This window comes from Asparagus officinalis, unplaced genomic scaffold (genome assembly GCF_001876935.1).
Source record: "Asparagus officinalis unplaced genomic scaffold, Aspof.V1 AsparagusV1_Un271, whole genome shotgun sequence".
Taxonomy (NCBI): Eukaryota; Viridiplantae; Streptophyta; class Magnoliopsida; order Asparagales; family Asparagaceae; genus Asparagus; species Asparagus officinalis.
Window position 1 is genome coordinate 124,862 of NW_017972536.1, and position 12,069 is coordinate 136,930.

At 35.9% G+C, this 12,069-nt stretch overlaps 1 long non-coding RNA gene across 2 annotated transcripts in view; it reads right to left on the reverse strand.

Annotated features, from left to right (window-relative positions):
- Positions 1-1,095: 1,095 nt before the first annotated feature.
- LOC109827504 overlaps positions 1,096-12,069 on the reverse strand; it is a 32,575-nt gene continuing 21,601 nt past the window's right edge. For both annotated transcript variants that reach the window (XR_002243453.1, XR_002243452.1), the window contains exons 4-6: positions 1,915-1,998; positions 1,580-1,681; positions 1,096-1,232 (exon numbers count right to left, since the gene is read on the reverse strand). This is a non-coding gene — a long non-coding RNA (uncharacterized LOC109827504). The remainder of the gene's footprint in view (positions 1,233-1,579; positions 1,682-1,914; positions 1,999-12,069) is intronic.

Below are 12,069 nucleotides of genomic sequence, written 5' to 3' on the forward strand. Positions count from 1 at the left end.
ATCATGGAAGAGTAAGAAACAGAGTGTAGTCTCTCAACCTACAGCTGAGTTTGAGTATCGAGCCATGGCGAATTTGACTTACGAGTTAATCTATGTTAGAGATATATTAACAGAGATTAGTTATCCTCCAGAGTATCCCATGAGCTTATATAGAGATAACAAGGCCACCATTTACATAGCTGAGAACCCGGTGTTTCATGAGAGGACAAAATACATAGAGGTTGATTGTCACTTGATTCGTGAGAAGATGGAGAAGAGAATCATTAGAGCCAAGCACACACCATCAAATCATCAACTTGTAGATATTCTCACTAAACACTTGATTCGTGAGAAGATGGAGAAGAGAATCATTAGAGCCAAGCACATATCATCAGATCATCAACTTGTAGATGTTCTCACTAAACCTCTTGGGAGAACACGAGTAAAATTTATTTGTAACAAGCGAGGCATGTACAATATGTATGCTCAGCTTAAGGGAGAGTGTTGAGAGCAGTTGTTTACTATTGTTTAGTCCCACATCGGTTAGGGACAAACTTCTTTATTTCCTTGAACACTATAAATAACATCCTAGAAAGAACTAATAAACTCACTAGGGTTTTCCAAATTTCAGTATCATGTGTGTAAATTACTGTGATTCTTGGAAAGATGGCATTATGCAAAGTCAACACGACTGCAAAAATGCAACAAAAAACCTATATGAAAGTGTCTTACTGTGGATTTTTATGTAAAATAATGATATAGAGTAAATAATTACCTGATTGACTTAAATATTTCTCATTGGAGGTACACGTTGTCTTTGGATATCACCTTTATATATTCATATCAACTGTAATTTGGTACCTATAACATCAACAACTTTAAGAATATGGGTATGCATAAAACTGTCATTAAGCCTTCATTGTCAATTTTTCTTGCTGAAATATCTGATAATGCTCCAATAGTTTTTCTATCGACAAAACCAATCAGAAGTAGATGAAATGATATTAGATCAAGTCAACTTCTCAGGTTTCAACATCTCATGCTAATTAATTCAATTAGATATATTGACCAGAATTGGATAATTCCAAATAAATAAGGACACATTATAATAAAAAGAATACATAGAACTAAATTAATACTGGACATCCCTGTACTTTTGCCACCACAAATTATTAAAATTAAAGAATACAGAGAAAATATTTGGCAAAGCTTACTGTTTTGAATATCGGCGCCACAATGTTAAGTCATTCGGCCTGCGAAAAGATTCAGGATAAAGTCAGTATTCATGCTTACATTCTGATAGTATAAATGTATAATAGCTGAGTTGACCTGACCAAAAAATGAGAATTGCATAATTACACAACAAGCTAACAGATTCTGAAATTTGTGGAATATTACAATATTGGTGCACATAATTACCAAAATGCTTCTGATGGGAAAAATGAAACACACCTTTCATGTCCTTTTTAATAGTTGAAAATATTGTAACTTCACCAGACCCCCTTAAGTTTGGTCCAAGTTGAACAAAAATGATCTCAATTAGTTTGAATTAATTTTATAATTAGAGTGTTCATTTGAAAAGGGTTCTATAGAAGATTACCTTCATGGGCTTCATGAACAGGATCGATCAGGTACTGATCAGAGCCCGATGTGGGAATTTGAAGAACATTTGAGAACAGCAATGAATTCAAGTTGCCTTCAGCTGTGACGTTCGCAATGAAAATATTCAGAATAATAATCCCCGCCCATCTAATACCAACAAATTGAAAAAGCAACATCAAATAATAATGTTAACACTCATCCATGACATTGTAATTGTAGATCCGGATAAATACACACATGCAATAGGGTTGTTCTACTACATAAACAATGCACAACGGAATTAAAGAAGTCCTAGCATGCACCTAGGAATATAAATGATAAGTTTAGGATTACCGATTCAATCTTTTCTATAGGATCGTCACGCCTTCTTGGTCAATGGTAGGAGGGAGACCACAATGTGCAACTGGTGAGAAGCTCCTGCATATCACCCCGTGATTACCGCATAAAGCACGAATTTAATTGGAGAAGGAAATGACGGCTTTGTGAAGGTTTATAGTATTTTCTCTCTTATTACTATATATAAAGAGCTTAGAGATAGAATCATACAATTATTAGGATTATGAATAATTTATCTTTAAGATAGGATATTATCCACCCACTAATTTGGGTGTCTATCTCATAATAATAACCAATATACTCTCACTCACACAAATGAGTGAGTGCCATCCATTGCTCCCTGTGCCGACTCCCTAAGTTGTTGACTCCCCGAGTCAAAGTCTCCCTTGAGAATATCCTTTCTTTTCAAATACATGTCCATACATCATTAGTCCAACATGGACCGTTGAGAATCTGCAAGTGGGTAGCCTTGCAACCAGATCTGTTAGATTGACACAAGGATCTCCCTAAAAGAAAACACACAATAAAAAGTGTAAGTATGTGTTATCTTGTACCCCAGATCTGATCAACCATGTCTGCTCAAATACCTTTGATCCGTCCAGGAAGCGTACATGAACACCAAGGTCTACCCTCGATTCATCGCACTCTTAAATCTTGTCCCCAAAAAAGAATAAGAGTTGGTCAAGCAATACAATTAGGAGACATATCAATCGATCTTCCTCTAGCCCTAAGTAGTTGAGCGTGTTAATCACCTACTTTTCTAACACTGCACCGTATGTGCGGTATTATCTCAACGCTGCAGGAAATAGCAGTCAAAGTAGCAGACACTCATAACAGCCTTCCCAGATAACACGATGTCTCTAAGGGTACAGTGACTGCCCTCCATTACTTGTGGTTGTCAATAAGAGCTCACACAGTGAGGGAGTAGGGATCCATCCCTCGACCTCCTTATATCTAGTTCAAAAGCGCGTCGTATAGAAACGTGGTACGGTATTACTTCTCTCCCCTGAGAGCATACATCATTAAGTAAATACCGTACAGATCTAAGTTCCATCACCATGTGATGAACTAGTACGGTCATATCGCCCTGCAATATGCCTAGGATCTCCCGACAAGCCTGCATCTCGTGCACCAAGTCAGGCCCCTAGTCTGGCTGAGAGTAAACAAGTAAAATGGAGGTGGGTTTCAATTTAGGTCGCCTCAACATACAAGTATATAGTAAACTAGGGTTGTCTAAATAGGCTTGAGGCTTGGATGCGGCTGAGCCGTACACATTTAGCCTTCTGAGTGAGTAGTTTACCGTCTTGACCGTCTTAATTCTTGGTAACTTCTATCTTCTCAAAAAAAATTCACGCATTAGATATCGACCTTTTAGGAGCTCTATGTATGGCATCATCACTACCATATTCGGGATCAACATCGATAGGAGGAGTAGCTCCTGTAGGTGTAGTAGGAGTAGGACTCATTTCGATATCGGGAGTTAGAGCTTGCCCGTTATAGTCGGAGGAGGAAGCCATTTGATTGGAGAATTAGAGAATATAAGAGAAAACAAGAGAATATTAGAGAGTACGAGAGAGTATGAGAGAGTATTAGAGAGAAGTAGATGAGTTTTGGATGAGAAAAATAAATGAAAACCCCCTCTATTTATAAAGGCAACCCCTTAGCCAAATGACCAAAATACCCTTAAATTTTGGTCTTTTTTGACCATTTTTAGGGTATGTTGGTCAATTAACCAAAAATAGCCGTTATAGGCTATTTTTAGTAGATCGGACTGGGCTGGGTCCGGACCTGACCCGCGCTGCTCGGTCTAACAGTCATAAATGTGACTGTTTGGACCAGGTCGGGTCCGGGTCAGCCCGATCCGCCAGTATTCATGACCGTTGTACCGGACTCGGTCTGGGCTGAGTCTATGCTACCTAGTCCAACAGTCAAAATTTTTTACCATTAGACCCCGGGCCGGGCTAAACTCGCCTGGTCAACCTCTTCTTGCTGGGTCTGACCCCTATTCGTACCAGACCTGGACCCAGGTTTCTTGACCTGGTCATTTTCGTGGCTAGGTCGGGCTGAGCCCTGTGTGGGTTTCACTGAGGCGACCCAAGCCCGGGCCCAGAGCCCGGTTTGCCCTGAAAAATCAAGCTTTGCTTGGGTCTGGGTCGCGCTTGAAGCGCGACCCAGACCCAAGCAAAGCTTGATTTTTCAGGGCAAACCGGGCTCTGGGCCCGGGCTTGGGTCGCCTCAGTGAAACCCACACAGGGCTCAGCCCGACCTAGCCACGAAAATGACCAGGTCAAGAAACCTGGGTCCAGGTCTGGTACGAATAGGGGTCAGACCCAGCAAGAAGAGGTTGACCAGGCGAGTTTAGCCCGGCCCGGGGTCTAATGGTAAAAAATTTTGACTGTTGGACTAGGTAGCATAGACTCAGCCCAGACCGAGTCCGGTACAACGGTCATGAATACTGGCGGATCGGGCTGACCCGGACCCGACCTGGTCCAAACAGTCACATTTATGACTGTTAGACCGAGCAGCGCGGGTCAGGTCCGGACCCAGCCCAGTCCGATCTACTAAAAATAGCCTATAACGGCTATTTTTGGTTAATTGACCAACATACCCTAAAAATGGTCAAAAAAGACCAAAATTTAAGGGTATTTTGGTCATTTGGCTAAGGGGTTGCCTTTATAAATAGAGGGGGTTTTCATTTATTTTTCTCATCCAAAACTCATCTACTTCTCTCTAATACTCTCTCATACTCTCTCGTACTCTCTAATATTCTCTTGTTTTCTCTTATATTCTCTAATTCTCCAATCAAATGGCTTCCTCCTCCGACTATAACGGGCAAGCTCTAACTCCCGATATCGAAATGAGTCCTACTCCTACTACACCTACAGGAGCTACTCCTCCTATCGATGTTGATCCCGAATATGGTAGTGATGATGCCATACATAGAGCTCCTAAAAGGTCGATATCTAATGCGTGAATTTTTTTTGAGAAGATAGAAGTTACCAAGAATTAAGACGGTCAAGACGGTAAACTACTCACTCAGAAGGCTAAATGTGTATTGTGTGGCCATATTTTTAAAACTCATCATAATAGCCGCACCAACCACCTCAAACACCATTTGGAAAAACACAACAGAGCTTAAGCGACAACATCTGCAGGAGGCATCCAACAATCTCTACTATTTCAATCATCCACTTCTGGCAGCCTCGGTTCCTAAACCTACGATGCAATTAAAGCTAGGAAATGTGTCAGCATGTTTATTGTTCTTAAAAACCTTTCTTTTAAATTAGTAAAAGATGATGAATTTAAATATATGATTATAGATGATTTTTATCCTGCATTTAAAAAAATTTCTCATCAATCTTTTCAACGTGATATTTTAAAATATTATCACAAGGGAAAAACAAAAATAATTTCTTATTTTCAAGGCTTAAACTATAATTTTTCTCTAACTTCAGATATTTGCATATCTAGAGCACAAACTGGCTATTTATGTATCACAGCACATTAGATTGATGATACTTAGCAAATGTTTAAAAGAGTTATTTCTTTTATTGAATTTGAAGATTCACACACTAGTGTTAATGTTACAAATTTAATAATGAAAGAACTTTCTAAATTAGAAATTTCTAAAAAAAATATTTGCTCTTATACTAAATAATGCAAATAATAATAATGTAGATGTAGATCATATCAAATCTTCTTTGCTATTGCCATGTCATTTGTAAAATTTTCATATTAGATGTATGTGTCATATTTTAAATTTAATTATTTAAAGTATATTTAATAAAATTAAACACGTGATAGGAAAAGTTAGGATTATAGCTTATGCTCACAATACTTCTGAACAAAGACTTAAAAGATGGAAACAATTGTGTAAAAGAAAAAAAATTTAACCTTAAGTTAATTCCAAAAGATATTGACCACAAGTAGAATTCCACCTATGCAATGTTAAATATAGCAATAGATTAAAAAGAAATTATAAATAATTTTATTAATTTCTATGATTCTAATTCTAACTCTGGTAGTATGTATGGAATAATTGATGAAGAAGGAATAATTATATGTAGTGTAAAAGAGATACTGCAAGTTTTTATGAAGCTACTATGTTATTATTTGGTTGTTATTATCCAACTATTACGCAAGCTGTTTTACAAGTTTTACGTATTCAAACTTTGTTTACTAATTATCTTATGGATAATTATTTTAGAAATATGATTTTTTAAATAGAAAGTAAATTTAATAAGTATATTAGACCTATTCCTATTATTTTTGATTTGGGGGTTCTTATTGGTCCATGTTTGAAGGATGTTGGCATTCAAATTTTATTAAATTCTTTATATGAGAACATGATAATAGATACTGATGATGGTCAAACTGTTACTACTCTTACTCATCATAGTACTATTAAATATTATTTTTAAAGATTATGTGAGGAGTATGCAGATAGATATGGTATAAGTACACATCAACCTACAGCTTTTGCTTCTACGAGTTCAAGCCGAGGCAAAGATAAGAGTTTTGATAGGCAATTAATGATAGCGTGGCTACCTAGTAGCCATAGATCTGGATCTGGATCATCATCAAGGGAAGTTTTTGAAATTGAACAATATTTATCTGCACCTTTAGTTAATGCTCAAAATAATAATTTTGATATTTTGCAATTGTGGAGACTATGGAACAATTTCATATCCTATACTTTCCATCGTAGCTTGTGACTTATTAACAGTGCCGGTTGCTACAGTAGCTTCTGAATGCACCTTCAGCACATCAGGACATTTAATCGATGAACATAAAATATCGCTAGATCCATCTACTGTACAGGCGGTAATGTGCCTATAAGATTGGTGAAGATCCTAGAAAAGAACTCAATGTATCGATCGAATGGCTGGTATTGAAGATAGACTTGATGAATTGATAATAGGAGATAAAGATAGGGAGTAGAAATTATTTACTAGTTTATAATTTTTATTTTTTAGCTGTAAATTTGTGATAAATTATTTCAAAAGAGTTGCAAATTATAGTGATATAGATGAGTAGGTGTCAACCTAGTTTGGATGTATTCATCTATTATGATGCGACAAATTCTAAAAAATTATAATTATTAGTGATTAATAGTAAAGAATTTATTTTTTTATCATTTTAATTTCTATAATATTTGTATTTATAAATTGTATAATTACAAGTGGTTAATAATATCATTGAATTTTTATCAAACTTTAGCATATATTATTTTAATTACTCTTAAAATTTCATTTCTTTGCAAAAAATATTTTTTAAGCAAAAAAAGAAAATAATCGGGATGTCTCGGTGCCCGGCATGGACTGACCCATGCGGACAGCCCTATAGCAATCTCATCCTGACCTCGTCAGGATGAGCAATAAAGTGCTCTCACTGTTTCTATACCAAGGAAAATGACAGTGTTGTTATTGCTTCAAGCCAAATGACATCCAACACTCAGTCTCAGCTTCAGCAACCACTACAACTCTGAAAGGAATTTTTTGTGTGATAAGAACACATCCCTATTGATGTAACCTTCTAATGGTGCATCTAGTGCCCTTTGAGTACCTCGTGCACATCATATACAGATATATTCCATGCTAAAAATAACCAAGCAATAATAAGACGTTAGCAATCCCAGATATGCATATAAAAAATCACAATAAATATATTGTCTTATAAGGCCGTCATCCATAATTTTGTAAGTGTCTGAGGTCTCATCTAGAATAAAAATCATCATTAAAAATGTAGCCTTTGAGGCTTAAGTGTGTTGTCCTAGCTTCTCTTTAGCTAATCTCTTTATCAGTAGATCCCCAATTATCTGACTAGTAGAGATACGCAACACGACCTCTTCCTTCTCTTAGCTCTTAATAAATTGGTACACAATCTAGATATTATTCAAATTTCCAAACTAATTTGGATCTATCAAATAACCAATAGTTGACATGCTATCATAATAAAAAAAAATTACACCATTCTCTATATGTCTAGCTATAGAAAGATTCTCCGAGAATTTGCACAATGAAACTGCATCCAGTGTATTGTGTATATCACTGCATTTTTCATCCTTAGTGAAAATAGGCTAACGTTATTATTTCTTACTACTCTATGAAATAATGCTGCCACTCGGTGAGAAAATATAATCAGAAGTCAACACTAACCCATCTAGATCGCCAGTCCAGTCAGCATCTAAATATCAATAGGTAAGTGTCTATTTCGTCATAGTACAATGCATAAATGCAATGTCTACTAAATATTTGAGGATCCTCTTGACTCATCCTAGTGAGTCGTACTAGGATTGGACTAATGTCTACCCATCAATCCTATTGCAAAGGAAGTGTCAGGTCTTTTGTGCTTACATGACTACCGACTACAGTCTTATGAGGGACAATTAATATTCACTTCTTCTCTGCTTTGCAGTTGGAACATAGTGCTAAACTTAGAGTATGATTCTTAGCAATTGGAGTCCCAGTGGTCTCCATATTGTGCCTAGCCAACAATATGTCATTGACGTATGATAATAGAACTCAAACTCTTGCCATCTTTGTGTAGGTAGACACTATTGTCTTTATCGATCATCATAAAATCATAAACCAATATGATCTAATATAATAAAAATATTACACACTGGAATAATGTTTCAAGTCATAAGTGGAGCTCCTTACCTTGGGCACCTTGTGCTCAAGTCCCTTCACTTTGAAACATATACGTCAATCTACATAGATCTCATGTCCTAGTTTTCCCATAGAAAAGTTGTCTCCTCATCGATTTGGACTAATTCAAGATCTATATCTCCTACAAGAGTCAATAATCGATAAAATATAACTCTCTCCAAAAGAGAACATCTCCTCATCATCCACCCAACAACTATTAGTATATCATTTCTCCATCAAGCGTGCCCTGCACCATTTGATTGTCCTATCCTGCATGACCTTGAAAAACTATTTGTTGTTAGTGGTCTTGTATGCAGCTGGAAGATTCACTAAGTCATTGACTTAATTCTTCCTCGTGAACTTAAGCTACACTTTTGTTGCTACATTCCACCCTCTTGTTGCAGAACAAGAATTAGCATCCTCATACGGTTTGGGCTCCACAACAACATGCGGTGGTGCCATGAATGATTCACCATCAATATCAAAATATTATGGGGGTACTAGTCCATGGAATGATCAATGAGGTAGTTGGGATTCCTTAGATGGCTCCAAATCATTTAAAGGTACCCCACTCCCACTGTCCCCAGTTGGTAGAGGAACCATCTTCTTTTATTGTTGGCTCTGTGACAGTCTCCTCGATCTCGTATGAACCCAAATCCTGAACTATCCCTTTTTTATGAGGGAAACCCTCCCCAAGGAACTCAATATCCTGTAACTCTATCAATCACAATCCCATTGTAGTACTCACATATAAACACTTCCCTAAAATTAGTGTATAGATATACACTTCTTCCCTTTAGGGTCCGACTTCTCATACCAGCAAGAAGTAATATGTATGTGAGCAACATACCCATATGGACGTAGTGATCCAACATTGGCCCTTAGCTATCCATGGCTTATAGGGTATAGACTGTACTGAGCTAGAAGGTATACAGTTCAGAACTTATGCCGCTATTAATATGTATCTCCCCAAAACCAAATGTGTAGATATTCTTAACTACGTCTAACAGAGTCGTACTTCTCACTTTTGCAACACCATTTTGCCATAGAATATAGGTCATCATCAACTATTTAACTTTTCTATTCTCTTAACAGTTTCCTAAACTGGTCAAATAGTTACTCTACCTCACAACTAGTGCGCAAATCTCTAATGCTTTTGCTTAATTGATTACTCACCTAGTTGATTCAGCTCTTGAAACAAATCCAAGCCCTTAAATAGGTGCAAAATCAAATACACATCGCTACAGATACAGTAATAACCTATAAACGTGAGAAAATAAGGTGCACCACTTTGTACCTTCATAAATTTCAATCTGCATATATCAGAGTACGCTAATTGCAACGGGTTTTATCTTGGCCTTACCAAAACATCTCCTAGTGATTTCATGAGGCTATCCTCGTAGGAGGATAGATACATCTTCATACATATATTTAGGAGGTTGCCCCCTATCGAGCCTACATATATCCTCCAATATGACCTAGTCTATAATACCATAAACTAGATCCGATCTTAATTCATGATACAAGACTAAGTAGAAGAGATTAGCTTGATATCAGTCACATTTTAAAATCAACTAAGAGATTAGCATGATATCCTATGCGAAGTAGAGAATCTATGAAATATATCCATGTAAGTCACCCACATATGGGAATCTAACGTGAATCCTACAAGCCTAACTACTGAGACGATTCCACATTTATAGTGGGAGTATCATAAGATCTGTTTGTTCCCTGAACTTGGAGAAAATCTTTATGTATTAGTGACCAGCACTATTGCATATTCTCTCACTAGATCTCTCTACTCCTATTTGGAATCTTTTAAACACAACAAAAAAATTCTCTACCCTGTAGATGTAGTCAATGAGTCCCTCGTCTTGGTTGTGCACCCTCACGCGCGAAATGATCGACTGATTTGTAGTCAAAATAATCAACCTTGCTCTTATCAGTTGTCCTTTTCACCTTTTAATTAACTTCTTTTATTTCATAATCCATTCTAAGAGTTTCCAGGCGTATCTGCTGCAACTAGGCTCCTATCCTTGTGTATTGTGTATTTAGCTACCAAAGCCGAAAGTAGACATTTTAGCCTTGGACACATCTTGGTGTTTAGGCTACAACCTTACCTTCATTTACACATCCTCGGATATTGTCACATCTGCGATGTGCAATAGAAAGTAATATGTTGGCCTTCTTATTTTGATGATGATTACAAACAATTTACATCTAATATTGTTTGTCTAGTGTTTGTGTTTTATATTTATTCTAGGCAAACAATATGTTGGAGGTTGGATAGATTGCGCTTCAACGATCAAATCTAATGGAGGTTGGCAGAATAGTAGAGTGAAGCCTTGCTATCAAGTTAAAGATCCAATTACAAGCTTCATCCAAGTTTACCAAGTTGAGCTACAATGAAGATCAAGATCAAGTTTGGGTAATTTAGTTTAGGTGTTATATTATGTGTGTTAGTACCTTAAGCTCAATTATATACACACATACACGTTTTGGTTTTTGTATATATATAGTTATATATATACATAAATGTTTTGGTTTAATATTATTCGAGTTTTAATATGAAACAATTGAATACAATTGAAAATACATTTCTTGTTTCATAATTATATGCATATATATATATATGATTTCATCAATATCAATTTTATTTAGTTCAAGAAAATCATATTTATTGTATTTTGAAAAGTTTGCAAAATATGTAATTTTGTGAAAATATTATATTTTTAGCTTTTAGACTTAACAATAATCATATACATCTTTTATTAAGTCTATAAAATCTTTTTGTAATGTTTTAAAACATGGTTAAGCTAAAATGACAAAATTATTATGTTTACATTTTCATGCTTTGGATTATTTTGCAAAATAATGATTTTTCACAAATGGGAAATGCAATTTGGAAAATTCTTTTTGTAACATGTAAATTTATATACATTTCCTAAAGTTTCATTATTTTTGGACTTCATTTGTTATTTTTAACATATTTTTAAAAGTCTCAAAATCTGTTTCAAAACTATCATTTCATATATCAGTTTGCGGTCGACCGTCACGGTCGACCGCGCCTGTGTCTTTTGCTGAGTATACTCCAACGGCTATTTTGTATAGAATCTAGTGTTGGATTCTGTGGGCTTTTTGGTCATTTTGTTTTGAGTTTTTGCTGAAGTTTTGAGTGGGTATAAATACCCCATTGCCTTCAGCTCTAGGGTTTTACAGTTTGTTTAGTTTGTTTTTGGGGTTTGCTTTTACAAAGAGTAGCTTGCATCATCTGTTGAGGAGTTCATCTTAAATATCTTCTCATCCTCTCTTTGTGTTTATGGAGAAGTTTTCTAACTCTTTTTTCTAGCAATATTAGTATTGATTTTCATATTCTTATTATTGCTAGTTTGCTATTTAAGTTAGATTTGATTTTACTCATTATTTACACACACCCACATTGAGCTTATTGTATTTATATTCATAGTATAATTTGGGTGGTGAGAGTTATAACAATTGAGTG